The 16,966-nt window shown below is 39.2% G+C and overlaps 1 protein-coding gene across 20 annotated transcripts in view; it reads right to left on the bottom strand.

Annotated features, from left to right (window-relative positions):
- The window catches only part of ptprdb (protein tyrosine phosphatase receptor type Db), a 196,753-nt gene extending 180,277 nt beyond the window's left edge, over positions 1-16,476 (bottom strand). For all 20 annotated transcript variants that reach the window (XM_044115204.1, XM_044115203.1, XM_044115209.1 and 17 more), the window contains exons 1-2: positions 16,373-16,476; positions 16,107-16,223 (exon numbers count right to left, since the gene is read on the bottom strand). The gene's annotated coding sequence lies outside the window, so the exon portion shown is untranslated. The remainder of the gene's footprint in view (positions 1-16,106; positions 16,224-16,372) is intronic.
- Between the last annotated feature and the right edge of the window lie 490 nt (positions 16,477-16,966).

Below are 16,966 nucleotides of genomic sequence, written 5' to 3'. Positions count from 1 at the left end.
AAATGGCAACAATTTAGTTATGTTTTTGGAGTTATTTCTGCACTTTCCAGCTGCAATATTGACCTTGTAGCCATAGCAAACTTGAAATAATTTGCTTTGAGTTGCTATTTGAAGCACCCAATCAGACATCAGGGTGTCCATAGTAGCTGCCCTAAACCCACTCATTGGGTTTGATGGGTGAATTTGATTTAAATTGATTAATACTATATTTATTAAATTATTTCCGTAATTTCAGTTTTAATAAGTAATGACATTTAAATAATTATTTTGTGACATAACCATTTATTGCAATTTGGTACTCTTCACTCTCCGTAGTGATGATCAACACAGGAAATACAAACTCCTGTAATGCTAAACCGATATGGATTTATTAGTCAACTTTCCAAGTTCATGACACCAACAACACAGTAACAACGCATATACCCAAAATATATGTTTTCTTCATAAATGCTGCATAGAAGCAACCTAGCAATCACCATCGGGGAGGCCACACAGCCTCATGCAATTCTATGTGAATGCTCTGCTGTATTTGTGATGATGTGGAGAATAAGGATTCAGTCCCAATGGTCTGCAGAATGCTTGAGGTGGATGACACGGCAGGAGACTTGGCACCCTTTTTCTGGCTCCGTTGCTTCTGGCACATGTTCTGGTCGCGATCCAAACTCTGACGGCGCCTTGAATGCTGCTGCCGGTGCCTTGAACTTGCCTCTGCCCTTGTCATTTTTTTAATCTTGATTTGAATTTTGTTTTTTTTCCTAGTATGTTGATGGGCAATGCACAACTGTTGCTTGCTTTGAGATAATGTCAAGAATTTACACACCAGTAAATGCCACAGATATGATATCAGCAACAACACAAGTACAAAAAGGATAAATGAATGAAAACTTGGGGATCGAGACGCCATGGCAACATAACATATGCTCTAAAACATTGTAAATGTCCACATATCTCCCAATATGCATGCGATGCATGAACCTTACCAACATTTCCATTTAAATGCAGCGCTTGATGTTTGATGACATGCACCAAGAAAGAGTGTGAAATTAGCTTGCAATAAATTTGTCTTTGTGATATAAAATTTAAAAAAACAGAATTCAATGGATATGAGTTAATGCTGTTACACACTTGTGTACAGAAGTGTGTAACTGACTTGATGTTGTGTTTTTATTGTTGATTCTATGTTGCATTGTGTTTTTGTGTTTGATTTGATGTAAAGCACTTTGAAATGCCTTGCTGCTGAAATGTGCTATACAAATAAAATTTGATTTGATTTTGATTATACAGTAGTTAGAAGTACGTATCTTGAAGCTGTTTCTGATCTGCCATTATAGAAAAAAAGAAGAAGAACATAGCTAAGACTATCCAGAATTATTTGGAGTTGGGATATTCTACAAAGCTCAGCTTGAGCCTTGGGCAATACAAAGCGCTGTGACTGCTTATCTAAACAAAGAGAGCGAGAATGCCAGAATAATTTTTAGTTCTAAAGTCAAAAGTGTTGTCATCCAATCAGGGCTGTCTTAGGTTCCCACTGAGATGGATTATCAGTTTTGTTAATGATATTGTATTTTCATATTTTGCAGTTGTGCTTAATGTTGTGTTTCTTATTTTTTAGTTTTTAAATTTATAAATGTGCTTAGTGGATGTTGTGGTTTTTTTAGATGTAGTTGTGTTTTTGAATACGTTGTTGTGTTTTTAAATTCATAGTTGTGTTCAATGATTTGTAGGTGTGGTTTTCACTTCAGGGCCACCATAGAATTCTTACCAAAATCCATAAATATTTAATTTTGTTTGATCAGTGACATCAGATCTCAAGGGTGAGTTGTTGTGTTGTGTTTATCTGTGATGGATGAGTGACTTGTATACAGTGTACGAAGCTTCTTGCTCACTGTCTTCTAGGACAGCGTCCAGCTGCTAATTTTGTTATTAATAATTAGTTTTAAGCTTGTTATGACTCCCTCTCAGTGAATAGATTTAGAATAGATTTTTACCTGGTGTACTAGACAGTTTTTACTGCATTTTAATTATTTCAAATGTTGGTTTATTATACTCATATCTAGTTAGGTGTACCAAAAGGAAGTCTTGTTATGTTTTATGCATTTTGATCAAAGATGTTTATCTTTTTCCTTCACAGGTGCTTCAACGTGGAGGGCAGAGCAGGGGAGTTGCTTTGTTTTATGGTAAAAGGTTTTATTACACACAAGTTACTGAATAAATATTTTAGATTAATAAAGATGGAATATAAAAATGATTTTTGTTTCATATGAAAGAGCACAAATTGGCACATTTCTATTCTAATCTACTCTGCTGTCGGTCTTTTGCTATAAAGAGTCTGACCTTTGCAAAGAATGAGGCAGTGTTTTATGATACCCTTGCTTAATGATAACCATGGTGGATTTATATAATACACAGAGGGATAAAGCATAGGTAGGATGCTTTATCTTGTGACTCAAAGCGCGCACTATTAGGAACCCGCCAAGAGAGAAGTGACAGCGAGAGGAAGGAGGGAGGAGGAGGCGATGGTGTAAATGTGGTAGGGGCTGTGCAGGAGAAAAGGAGGCTTGCTGCTGCTACATTATTGAGAAGCGGCTAAACCTTCTGAGCTCGGGGAAATCTGAGAAGGTAAGAACAAAGATGGAACCAACGCATAGGTGAGAGATGGGGCGGAGATGAGAAAAGAGAGGTGGTGAAAGATAGAAAATAAGCAAAGGTGAAGAAAGATGGACAGTGATGTATAGGTGCATTGCTGGGCAGTCCGCTGCAGCGCTCCCAGGTGTGCGCTGTGTGAGGAATTAGGGGGAACAATGTGAAGTGACGAGGGAGCCTCAGAGGCCTGACCGTGTTTTTTTTTTTTCGTTTTTTTTTACTTCCGCTGTATCAGGAGGAAATACCTCTTACTAATCAAAATGCCGTTCTTCTGTTTGAGAGCGATCAACAAACAAAAACTGAAGAGAAGCAAAGGAGAGTAATAAAGGAGAGATAATGAGCTATGAAACTTGTGTGTGTGTATTTATGTATGTGTGCATCTGACTTAATGTGAATCCAAAAAGTGGAAGAAAACCAAGGCTTTGACTTTTTAATCAGCCCCATCAGCACTGCATGGGGACTCTGAGAAGCTTTCATGTGTAGTTTTCTCTTCGCACATATACACACACACACACGCAGACACACCGAGAAGCACACGTACGCAAAGCATCCCCTCTTGCCTTGTGTTCTAAATTTACACCTAACAGGAGAACAGGAAAATGGGGGAGGAGGCGAACCAAGCAAAGATGGAGAGCGGAGGAAAAGTGGAGGAGGACAGGATGGTGGAGGAGAAGTGCACATAAGTGGTGGAAGAAGTTTAGACAGATATTAGGATTAAACAAATCTAAAAAGAGCGAAATGAAAAGGAGCGGAGCCAACTTGGATTTAGACGGCAGGCAACAGAAACTGTGGTAAGGAAGAGCTGGAAAGAGTTAGACAGACCGGAAGACAGAGAGGGAGGGTAGAAGGACAGCGGTATATTAGTCAAGGTGTCCAGTCTATGTATTGCCTGCTGTGCAATACCACCCCTCTGATTTACTCTGCCGAGTGACAGATGAGAAGGAGCGGGAGAAGGTGGGGGGGGGGGGGGGGGGACACAGAAATGAGGAAGAGGAGGAGGGAGGTCTTGCTATGAGCGTTTAGGCCAAATTAACGGCACCTCATAAATTAGACTAACAGCCGAACCAACCAGTCTGGGAGGGGAGGGGATGTGACTGAGTGTGAGTGTGTACAAGTGTGTTGGCGTGTACACAAGAGAGCAGGCACACGTTGCTGAGAGTTATGGCACATCAAGGGGGAACAATTTGAGCCAGTGCAAACAGATCACTGTCTGATGAAGCCGTAATATCCAACCGCTCACTCATACCGACACAATCTCCTTTGGATTATCACGAACGCCAAAGTGCTCTCTCCTGCACTCATGATCTGAAACAACACACCTGCATCTTCTTTCTCTGAAACAGGATTAATGTAAGTGGACCTGCACGGTGTATACCTTCAGTAATGTCTGGTTGCTGTTTAATGTACAGCGCCTTCACCTTGCAGAGGTGTTCATAATCCTTGTACTTTTCACATTTGTCAAATTAGAAGCAGGGATTCTGTGTGATAGACCAAAATTGAGAGAGTACAAATCTAAAAAAGTGTAGCACCAGAGCAATTAGATCTGTCAATCTTTCAAGCTGTGTCTTGCTTTACACATCAAGAGACTAAAATCTGCCCATTTTTGTATGTAAAATAGCTCAAGCTGTGTCTGACTGAACAAAGAGAATCTGTGAGAATCAGTTTTAAAGTGTGGGCCTTTCATGAAACATAGGGACCACAACCACCCACAAAAACGTACAATCCACAAACACTTGAAATAACCTCTAAAAATGCTCTGTTCATTACAGTTTTACTGAAACACAACTGCAGAATTTTGACACGCAACCCTTCCTATGAAAATGGGTTATTAGAAACCTTGATGTGCTATCTGAAAACACCAATAATGTATTCCCTCCAGTGTGCTTCCTACATCCTGCCTTGCCTTCTGCTGCTGCTTGTATTTCCAGGCGGCTCACACATATAATCTCCAGGCGTCTCCATGCTCATTCTGGCTTACCCTTGTTCAAGAATGAGCCAAAACAACAAGAGTTTGGTTTGAAAACTGTGGACTACTGTGAAAACATGGCATCATGTGCAATATGCCAACTCCATAAAAGGCAACTACATTATGCAAAAATACTGAGCATGTTCTTGAACAGCAATATCCAAAGTGTGTACCGGCTGGATGTGTGTGGAGGAATGGTGTCATGATGGAGGATGGGACAGAGGGTCCTGATTTGTCTAGTTTTTCTATTTTTATTGATTTGTAGAGAAAACATTACATACCACACTAGTGTTCAAACTTCTAACATGGGAAGCAGAAAATGTGGTGTTAAACCATCTCAAAGAAATAACCGCATCATCCAGCTCGAGTCTCAACTTGAAATGGCAGTACAAAATCTGGAGGATTTGTGCATCTTTATGGTTATCACTCTGAAAATATTTTCCACCCAATGACAGATTATTGGGTCCCGAGTGACAGACTTCACACCTGTGTTGTTTTATGTAAACAACACAGGTTTATGTGTTGTTTATATAAGAGTTTTATATAAATGGAAATATGTAAACAGGATATATATCAAATCCAAAGAGAGCAGAAACACAAGAAAGTATCGCCGTCTGAGAGACAAAAGCCAAAACAAGATGAATGCCGCCTGACGAATGTCATTACAATGAAAGGAAAAAGAAGATCAGAGACCAGTTAGTTAGTAATTCCATGACTTTAATATAATTTAGGAAAGCATGTGCATTTATTTTCATTTGTGTCAAATACATGCAGGGGAGACTGGTTGGGAGACACGGTTTTACATAAATTTGTTTCCATATGAATAGTTTTCCAGCAAACTGTTCTGCCGATCTACATTATTTATTCTCTTTAGCAAACAAAGTTGCCTGGCTTCAGTTTGCTGTCATAAAGCTTCATTTAGAAGCATAACCATTCCCATTGTCACCTAAAAACAGTTTCATTGAGCCAAGCCCATTAAAGCCAAGATTATGAAATGTATGTAATAATTTTAGCAATCTACAAAAAGAGAAACATTCCAGTACTTTCTGATCCTTGCAGTGCTCTTTTCCTGTACAGATCTGTCCGTTTTTCTACTTTTTCTGTAGCTTTTTTTACTAGATAAATTAAATCTTGAATGTAGGGTTTTTGTCAAAGGATGATGTAATAAAAATAAATCCCTTTTGGCAAAAAAAATAAAATACTTTAGGAAGTTGACACTTTGTTGCCAAAATTAGTAGAATTTAACAACATCTACAACATGTTGGCATAATTGTGCAAATGATGAAAACCTGTTAAGAACCTTTGCCTGCTGTCTGGTGATATTACCCGTTTTCCTATATATAAGTATATATACTGTATGTATTTTTGCCGCTGTGCATTCTACAGTGCAAGTGCACACTTGTATAACATTTTAAATGTAATCTTAAGGAAAAACAAGGTTGCAAGAATTTTACCCTACTTGTGTTATATGATTGGGGTGAATACTACCACTAAAGATTTTGAATATTACTTTAATTGCAGACTCTTTAGATTCTGTGGCACCACCTGTTCAGATGTACTAAGCACTGATGCAGGTGCTACACAGCTCCATCAGTTTTGTGATCAATAGGGGAACAGACAGAGAGAACTTGCTGGAAAAACCACAAGATATTGTATTTTACTAAATTCATATTTTTGCTTACATTTGATAATAATTAAATAATAAGATAAGTTAAATTCTCCTGTTGGTAAATATATTGGAATAAGCTGGCAGACATTAAATGTCAAAACTGATACTTAAATGATAGTATCGTTCAAATGAGCCCTGGAACTGAAGAATTTTTTTCTTTCCATCAGCTAAAGACATTGTGAAAACAACTTTAGTCCTATAAAGACATCAACCTTCAATGCTGTCATGATTCCAACTTTACAAGAATTACCTTTTGCCAATTTTGAGGTAATTTCAAGTGCAAGAACAAGTTTTGTCAGAGGCATTTACAGCATGGGAACATTCTGCTCACACTCAGCTCAGTGCAAATTTTATTACCCTTTAGATAATGTATGTTTTCTGGTACAATTGCAGCGACTCATAACATAAATCTTCCCTCCGGTACGTTATTTATGTCAGCACCTCCACATTATAAAGAAATGTTAACTCTGTCAGAAGTGCAAGCACTTGCCGATCGCTGTGTGATTACAGCACTGCTTGACTGAGTGAGATAATAATATAACCACACACACACACAGGCACGCGCACGCAGTCCCATCCACACACCAACCTCAGAGGCACGGAGTTGATGCTCAGTGATTAAAGTGGCATGCTTCTGAGTGTGTCACCTGGGTTCTGCTGTATCTTAAATCAGGACAGTGGGGCTCAGATTGGGTATTGACTGGCCTGCAGAAGTCTCCATCCATCATGCTGAGAAACGATAGCGCGGAGGCCGCCCCTGAAGTAGCCATATACCACCGATGTCGCTCAGTTGGCTGGCCGAGGTGACGCAGGGTTAGGCTGGAGGCACGGAGAGCAGGCAGAGAGGTGCGGCTCACAGGCAGATACAGGCAGACAGGCGGCATGTTGGCTGTCAAAATACGAATAAACACTCCGAACACAAGCCAATGCGAAGCCGAGTGCACCTGTGACAAACACTGGCTGACAAACACATATGCTCAGACATGAAGCACTTATCATAAGAGATAAGGCTTCCTTCTCCATTTCTTTCCTGCTGTCTGTCACTCTCGGCTCCACTATCAGAAACAGCCATACACAGCAACACACACTGCGCTCCGTCTTGAGGGCCTGCACAGCATCTTTTGACTATGTGCCTAATGATAATAAATGAGCCATCATGGGCGGGAAGAGAGGCACTAAGTCATTTCTTTCATCGACAGGAGGAAGACTGGGAGCCCCAAGGTCACCCTACTGTCAGCATCACTCTCCCAAATGACTCCTGGTGCTCTCTTTCTCTCACACATCCATGTGTGTTCTCACAGAAAAAGTGGCACGAAGAGCCCCACAACACCAAACGATTTGCCAATTGAGAAGCCCACATTGATTTTCTCAGTTTTAACAAATAAAAGCCCATGGGCACATTTTTGAACCATCACACATAAGTGTTTCAATTCTGCATTCAAAACGTAGGTGGGTTATTATATTAGGAGGTATAATATAACCAACAATGACTTCAAAAATCCGCTACATCTGAAACCAGAGGACCAACTAAAGTGTGAATGAAGCCACTTCAGAGTAACTATATATTACCAGTAGCCAAACCAGATCTCGAAAACTTCATAGTTTCCGTCTCACAAAAGCACTATCTATAGTATTGGCGTATAGTTTAGATTTGTCCAACTCACTGTTTTATAATCATAATCCCCAGACACGCGCACAAATGCTGCTTGAGAGTTTTTTTTCTGAAGTCAGAAGGGAAGTAGCTTTTCAAATCCATAAACACGGAGTAGGCTTCCAGTAACAAAAACTTTTTTTTATATAGCTGATTATAGGTCACCGGATAGATCATTTTCAAAGCTTTTTGGAGCATTTTAAAATGAGACAATCGTAAAAATCATAACATACGACGGAATCCTTTGTTTTCTAAAGTCATGACTAATAGTAAACTATTGCTATTTTTAATTCTTATAAAAAATCCTGTCTTGAAAAGTTCTGATCATGGTGTGGAAGCTAAAGGAGCTAGGCCACCACTCGTTCCGAGGTAACATGTTTTAAAAACATTATTAGCTGGCTCATAAGATGACTTTGATAAACATAATGTGTTCATTTTATTTTGGATCTGTCTGAAACCCACATTAAATCCTGGATCCAAAGTTGCATTGTAAAAAGTCAGGTTTTATATTTTACATGTTTCAAAGTTGTCTTTACCCAGAAGTCAAGCCCAAAGGAAATCTTACATGCACATATTTAACTACCTGCTAGAAGGCACCCAATTATCAAGTGTAAATGCCAGTTGAAATGAGATGGTGGTACGACAAGTGTCAACTTTTGCGAGAAGGTGAATTACATTTTCACATTTTTACCTGTGTCACAGGTTGCATCTGTGGTTTAGGTAGAGGTAGCAACCTATTATGACAAAAGGGTACAGGTTAGTAACTGTTATTTCATGCCAAGCATCTTTACGTGCTCTGGGCGGAAAAATACCAAAAAAGCTGTGAGCTTTAACTGTTAGGAAGACAGCACCAGATCAGATCAGAAAAGAGTCAGGAGAGCATTGCGTAACGGATGTCTTCGTGACCTTCCTGACCCTCCTCACTTCCATTCCTCTCCCTAATGAGCTGCAGCATATTGTCATCTCTCGGATACTCAGATCGGAATTCAAATCCACACAAGGCAAGCCAAGTGAATTTTTCCAGCCAAAGGACACACACTAAAGGAGTCCAAAGCAGCCAATTTTTATTAATACCATGCTAAAAATATAAGTTTGTGGGAGAGATGAGGCATCAGAGGACACAACAGTGGAACGAACAGGAAGGTAGCGCCTTCTTTTTTAACTGTGGGAATTCTCCTCTCACACACATGTGCACACACCAAATGCATGGGCGAACACACTCATATATATATACGTTGCAAGTTTGGACTTGAGCTGTAGAAAGCTAATTTGCACCACATTGAAATGCATCTCAATTAAAGAGAAACACATCGAGGTGCCAAGGGAGGAGAGAGATGTGAGAGAACGAGGGGTGTGAAACAGAAAGTGTGTGAGCGTATGAGAGTATTAGAAGGGTGGGTGGGTATGTGTGTGTGTGTTCTCAGAAGGGGATAGCTCAACTGTATCTGGCAGGAGAAGAAGAAAACAGAGGGAAAGGCGTGTGTGTGAGTGTGTGTGTTTTTAAACACACTCTTGGAAAAAACATTTCATTTGAGGATGAATCAGATTTAGAAAAAGAGTGTGAGGAGGTTTGAGGTGCAGCAAAAATTCCAACTAACTTCAACCTTGTTATCACCACCTCTTTGGTTTGGTGCCAGCACACCGGGGCTGTCCCTGCTAAAACTGTGTTTGTGCTCAGCTATTTTTAAACCCGAGGCCATGTACTGTTTGACAGAATGGGAGGATAGCTGCAAGACGCAATAAGGTTTTTGACTAATTGTGTTAGCAGCCAGGACTTTACCTCTGTGTCTTTGAGATGCTTTATTTGTCTCATCTGCCTGTGCTATGTGAGAGAGTACTTGTAAGCGTGTTTTATATTTTATCTTATGTGCATCTTTGAGGACAAACTGGGGGGAAAGAAGAAAAAAAACATCACAATCTGGCACATTAAAAAAAATCTGCAATTGTATGTAATGTCACAACCATTTTGCATGGATTGTCAGGTTCTTCTGACTATGCCCGTACCAACCCACCATCTTAATAAAAACACTTAATACAATTACAGCTCTTCCATCAACTTGTCTACATCTCGCAGAAGAGCTTTAAGCAGGTGTTTGCGTCTGTTCTAGCAACAAAGCTGACAGAATGAGGAGCACTCACAAAAAGAAAGAGGTTTTAATCTTATTCTGATGTAAGATGTAGCAGCACCCTATTCCTGACTGCAGCAGTGTAACACCATTATCACGATGACGTCATGCGCTTGCCAGAGAGAAAAATAAACACAAAGTGTCTTAAGGCCATTCAGGCTTGAGATACACATCATTTATAGTTAACAACATGTTAAAGCTATAGAATTTAGGCAGTAAACATATGTCACTTTTTACATTACACTGGGCTCTAAAGTATTTGTCCTTTACAAATTTGTTTTTCAATATTTTTTGTAAAATTTGTTTCAAATCATGTGACAGACTGGTGACCTGTCCAGGGTGAACCCTGCCTCTTGCCTGAAACGTTCACTGGAGATAGACACCATCACCCCTCCTGATCCCACCAAGCACAAGAGTGTACAGAAAATGGATGGATAGTTTCAAATTAAACAAAATTTTATATTAGATAAAAATAAGAAAAATAAATCAGAATTCCTCTGTTAAAATTATGGTTTCAGTTTATGAAACAGAAAAACTATCCATATCAAACAAACCATAGATGCAAAAAAGTAAGAACCCCCAATACACCAGCTATGATCAGCCACATTTTTTGGTATACTTTTACTATGTACATCAAGGCCTGATTTAAAGAAAAAAGAAATGCAGACTAGATCAAAGAAAGTTATGGGCAGCATTCAATCTGTAAAGGACAATAATGTAATTTCTAAAGCTTTTAACAATCTTGCAGAATGAAGAAGACTTTCCCTCCCAGGAGAGGTTGGTCAACCATTATTACTTCAAGAGCTCAATTCATTTGGGAAAATATCATGTGGACGGACTTTTAGAAAGTCAAAGACGGTGGTGGAGAGGGAAGGTTTAGGGCTTATTTGGTGCTTCAGAGTCCAGACTGCTGAATTCTGCTCTCTTCCACAAAATCCTTTAGTAAATTATCTGGCCATCAGTTTGTAACATTAAGTCCAAGCTCACTAATGCAGCAGGACAACAATACAAAACACAACAGTAAATTATTTACTGCTCGTCTTCCCCTTCACTCGCTGCCCTTCTGTTTGTCCAGCTACTAATAAACAAAGGCTGCTGGAGCCACAAATACCTTTAAAAAATTATGCTTCAGTTTAGACAACATGTCAAATAAAATGTAAAAATTACCAGAATAATTGACATTGGTTTAAATTGCATTTTAACATGGAAATGAATGCTACGCTTGGTGCCAAGGAATCTGACAGGCTTTTCATCCCTTCTTGTTTATTTCCCTTCACTAATTTTCACCTACAGTTATCTCCAGAGAAAAACTGGCTCTGCTGTTTCAGTGCTACTTCTCTGCTTAGCTAGTGCGTTATCTATATCTTATGTCAGATGGAGGGATAAAGCTGCAGCTGCAGCACTCGAACCCAAGTGTTCAAGAGCTTCAGCAGTTTCAGCAGATTTTTTTTTCCCACTATATTTACCTTAAGGAGTGTGGAACTATAGTAGATTTTATATTACAATTGCGTTTGATGTAGGATAATTGAACATCAGAGCAGTTTCTTTTTCACAGTGACGATGTGATGTCATTGATTCCTGGAAAGAAATTAATGTGTGAAATTTACAAATATGCATTTAGATATATTAATTGGACTAAAGAGCTTAGAAGTGAGAAATTGTGAAAATGAAGAGACCAATAAAAATGTCTTCCTCATGAAATAAGTACAAACATGTTAAATTCATAACACAAGATGATTTTAGCAATACATTTGGGAAAACTATGAATTTCTCTTTGTAAAGTGTTCATCAATCCTGAATCAAAAAGGAAAAGAAAATTCTCCATTTTTTATTTTCAAAACCAAAACAAAACTTGTCAGTAGTTTTGTCCTAAGGTGTTGTTCTCCAGTCGGATGAGAAATCTTAGCTGAAAACACCAACACAACCTAAGCTAATAAAACAGTATAATTCATAATAGCTCATTATGCAAACAGCAAGTGGATAATAGTCAGAAACATCGATTTCACTTTGTTGAAAAATATTGTGGTGTTGTTGTATTATCACATTCCTAGTAACTAAGTATTTTTTATGTTTAGATGGAAAGCAAAGAACGTTTAATATGGAGATGTTTTGGGACACCTTGCGTTTAAAGTTTTAAACTCCTCACCCAAAGATGTTTGGAGTTTGGAGGTTATAGTTGTCTAACTTATTTTTTACATTGATCAAAACATTTTGTGATTCTTGATATCTTGAAGAAGGGCTCATGGTGTTACTCAAAGAGACAAGCTCCTTAAGGGACTCAAAATCAACGATGTTGACCTGAGGTGGGTTTTCTGTGTAAATGGTCTGAAACAGTGGCCCTGAAATGCTAATCACACCTCAACAGAGACAACAGCTTTCCTATGTGTGGAAGTTCATTCCTTTAATCTGCCAGATAATTAAACATATCAGCATGGGTACAATTCAGATAATCAGTTTTGCAGCTGTCATTATGGGGACCAATACCAAACCTGTCATCATAATCACCTGCACAGCCATCAGTGACACCACATCAGCTCATCGTCGGAAGATACATCTCATTTTTCACCTGACAAGAAAAACCGATGGGGTGTACCGAAACTAACTGATTGGTTCATAGCATGATTGCACGGCCAAGTCTACACGACGGGGCTCAAACTCTCTGGTGAAACATCTGTGCGGATTCCCTGACTGAAATTCATCTAAACAGAGTGCTGGAGGTAAATTGAGGAGTGAAGAGGCCGGACACTTTCCAATAAAATGAGTTTTCTTTCATTCATTACGATGCCTGCTTGAGACATATCATCTCTTCACATATTTATTTTTTTTCCCCACAAGCTTAACAAAGACACAAAACAGCAGAAACTCAACTGTTGTCCAAAATTTTTCAGACACATCACCTTAGAAAGAAAATTGCCAAAATTTGAGTCTGACTTGAGCAGTCTTGTTACCTGGCATGGGCCAGCATGAAGAAATCAATAAAGATACTATGGGTTTACAATATTACAGTTGTATCACAAAAATTTAAAACAACAATTATGTGATTGCTTGTCAGTATTATTTTCAACAGTGTTTCCTGTTAGAATGACGAGTGGCTCCCCTGTAAGTTGTAATCAAACTATCCTGTCATGTATTCATGCGTATGAATAAATGTATGCCAAACCTAAGGAAATGAGGAGCATTTTGTAGAACAATAAGTTCAGTCATGTATATGACATGTGGTAAGGTAAGAAAAACACAACAGACTTCATCAATGATCTGATCAGCAGTGTGCAACAGCAGGTGGTAATAATGCAATTACTCCACAGCTGGAGAAAGTTCTGGTTTTACAGTTTCGCGGCCATTTTATTAATGGCATTTCAACCATATGAACAGCATGACAACAATCTTTTGTTTTAAAAATTATACTTGGCTACACAAGTGTATGATTTTGGTCTACTTTTTATTGAGAGGATTTTTGAAAAATGTTTTCACAACCTCTTATTAACCCATTGTTCTGTTATCTGTACTGGAAAACACATCAACAGAGATATTTTTACATATTTTCTGCATCTGTCTTACTTTAGCCTAAGTGCTGCCATAAATTTCAAACAGGCTGAAATATGAGGAAATTATTTTAAACACCCAAAAAGCATCAATATCTTTTTGTTTTTTAATCTGTCATTAATGTTAATAGGTTAATACAATGTAAACAAAAGACATCCCCATGTAATGTAGCAGATTTGCCTCAACTTGCTTCTTGTCTTAATAAAGTCATGGTGATATTTATATTCACCTAATGTCTGTTAATGCATCTTCTGCATTTACTAAGCATAAGATTGAAAGCACTTTGCTGCCATCTAGCTCTTGAAGTTATGCCCAATAATGCATAAAGTGCTAATAAATGTACTAATTACCTACCATATTGAAATTAACAGTCTATGTTTCGCTTAGTTTCTCCTGGACAGCAAAACCAAGGCAAACAGATTTTTTTTTACAAAACTGAAATTCACGCAATAGTAATGTTTAGTCATCACAAATTCAGTGTGAAAAATATTACCTAAATGAAAAGCAATAGTTGTATTTCGAGGGTCATTTGGGACCAGTTTACACAGTGAAACCATACTATTGTTGTTATTCTCCAAAGATCAATTTCTGACAGCAGTTGTTGAAAACAGATGTCAGAGTGGAACTTTTCAGGAACACGCTCTGTGCAGCATGTGAAGTACTCCACAGGTGTGAAAGTGTGCATGCGCAGAACACATGGCTGCAGGGACTGTTCTCCACATGCATGAGCAGATAACCAAAGCAATGCTGGATAGCATTGTACTGTGTGCTTTTTAACCTGTTCAGTTTAGTACAATTCCTGAAACAGAATAAATATGTGTGTTACATGAGCACTAAGTTTATCTGAGATAGGTTGCTGTTTTCTAAATGAGGTAGAAGCTAGTAAGGTGGCAGCTAAAGGTCAAAAGCACATATGTGTTTCAACAACATTCTAAAACTACAGCGTCACATAGTGTCCTGGCATGACACCAATAGCGCAGGAGATTGTTTTGCCCACCTTATCTGCCTTATCCATCACAAATGATATGCTCATTCCACGTTTTATAAATTGTTACTGGTATAACCACCTACTACTACAGCATGCATGGTTATAGAGAATTGTGGGAAGGCACAGGAACAAGTCAGGGAGGGGCACTGCTATGCCAACCTAAGCTTCATCCAGCCAGAACTTTTTCTGGGATCTCATTAGAAGAGCAGGACCAGCACGAAGAATAATTTTAGCAGTTTTGAAAATGTAACTTCAAAACTATGACACTGGAAGTTTTAATCCTTGTCTCTTTAGTATTTTAAAGTCTACAGAAATGTTTGTGTTCCTGCAGACTGTGACAGAATGTGACTGAAAAACTGCTTACTAAAGTAACCCCCCCATCCTTTTCTTCCAAAACTTTGAGTTAGCATAATCTCTCTCTGTTCTTTTCCTCTTTTTGCTCCCTCATTCTTTACTTGCACACACATGAGCGAGCAAAGCCGTCTCACACACCCACACAGCCACACTAAAAAGACACACACATCCCCATATACAGTGACAGCCCCATACTGTAATTAAACAATAAAAGGAATCAGCAAATTACTCAGACAACCTCCACGGGACACTTTGTCTGGTCTTCACTGGCCTCTTGATCTGCCCTTGATGACACCGCTTATGAACCTTTAAGCGGCCCTCAGCTGTGCTCGGTCGCCTCTGATTGAGAAGTCATCACATTAAGTAAGGACTCTATTAGCTCAAATGGTGGCATGCAACCAGATAATCGGCTGTGGACAGCAAGTGTGGCTATGTGGGAGGTGAGATGCTAACGGATGGTGTGTGGGAGAGTAATGTTTTATGTTGGAGGAAGTGTGAGATCTCCATTAGAGACAAGTTTAATTGATAAACAGGACAATAAAAAGCAGCAAATGGCCCAGTAGATGCCTTCTTACAGCAGAGCCGGGAGTGTGTCACCACATATAATGAGCAGTAATGGCACTGACAATAAGCACATCTTAAAAAGAGCCTGTAAAACAGTTTTGGATAATATGATCATTGTAGAGGCATTAAAGACTAATAAAAATCCTCCCAATAAAGGGAAGAAAGAAAGCAGCGCTTCCCTGAGGGATCCCGCAAATGTTTCTTCTCACAGTCTTCTTTCCTCTCACCCTAATCTCCCTCCTGTTCTCCCACACTCCGGACGGTATTATTTGACTCTCAGCGCGCTCCGTGATAGGAATACTGACAACTAAATTGTCACAAGTGGCCACGTTTATTTCACATGCACAATAAGCTGGGACTAAGTGGGGTACGTTACAAAAAAAGGGGGTTTCCGAAAGAAGCGAGTAAGCAGTGCTGCGGCGTTTCTGCTTTTGTGCGTACAAAAACAACAAAGAAGAGTTGACCAATTTAAAAAAATGCACTTGAATAATTTGGCTTGCACACACTGGGTTCTTATCAGATCAGCACAACAAATGCAGCGCTTTGGATAATACTCACTATTAAAGAAATGCAATGATTTTAATGTAACTAAGTGAGCTCACCACAAAATCCAAAAGAGCGCTCGATGTACGGAGAATCCCGAGGAGTTTCCTGTGTCTTTCTTCGCCTCAAGTTGAACACAGCGGTCGGATGCTGTCCCACGGTCCCGACTGTGAGAGCTAGGAGGAGAAACAAGGTAAGACATCATCTGAGAGAAAGCACGGCACAGAGTAGGCAATCGAGGTCAGCCAGACTCTATTTAAATAAGAATGATAATAATAATATCAATGTTAACATGTGATTTTAGCTAGATGAATAGTTGATTTACCCCTTTAAAGGAGCCGGGACAGCCGCTACAGAGTAATAGGAGAGCCGGAGGAAGGAGCGGGCAAAGGCAGCGGTTGTCAGATTTGACTCCAAACTAGTGCTGACGATGCGCGCAGAGATAAGCGACGGAGGAGAGAGAGAGGGGGAGATACAGCTAGAGAGAGAGAGGAAGTGAGAGATGCAGAGCTACTCTGAAGTAGAGAGGCAGAAGAGGGAGACGACGCGCCGTTTTTAACAACCCCCTTAAAAGTTGCACAAACGGGTCAGAATGCGAACACAGAGCATCATATGAACCCCCCAAATGTCCGAAGACAGGATGACTCTGAATCTTCTTACACTGACTTGTAAAACGAATAGTCTGCAGCTTACAGTCAACTTCCTATGAAAACGAAGCACTCAAAACGCAGCAGGATATTCAGAACCGAACAGAAGAACATTAGCTGTAAACTGTAACTTTGCATTTATTTGATAAGTGACTATAAGTTGACTTTGATCAAGGTTTTGCAAACACTCAAATAAAGTAAGTCTATTTAGCTTTTAGGTGTATTTTAAATTTACGATATTGACTTTAATCAAAATAAATAAAACTTAAGGC

This window comes from Gambusia affinis, linkage group LG04 (genome assembly GCF_019740435.1).
Source record: "Gambusia affinis linkage group LG04, SWU_Gaff_1.0, whole genome shotgun sequence".
In the NCBI taxonomy this organism is placed as follows: domain Eukaryota; kingdom Metazoa; phylum Chordata; class Actinopteri; order Cyprinodontiformes; family Poeciliidae; genus Gambusia; species Gambusia affinis.
This window is presented reverse-complemented; position numbering and strand designations above follow the sequence as displayed.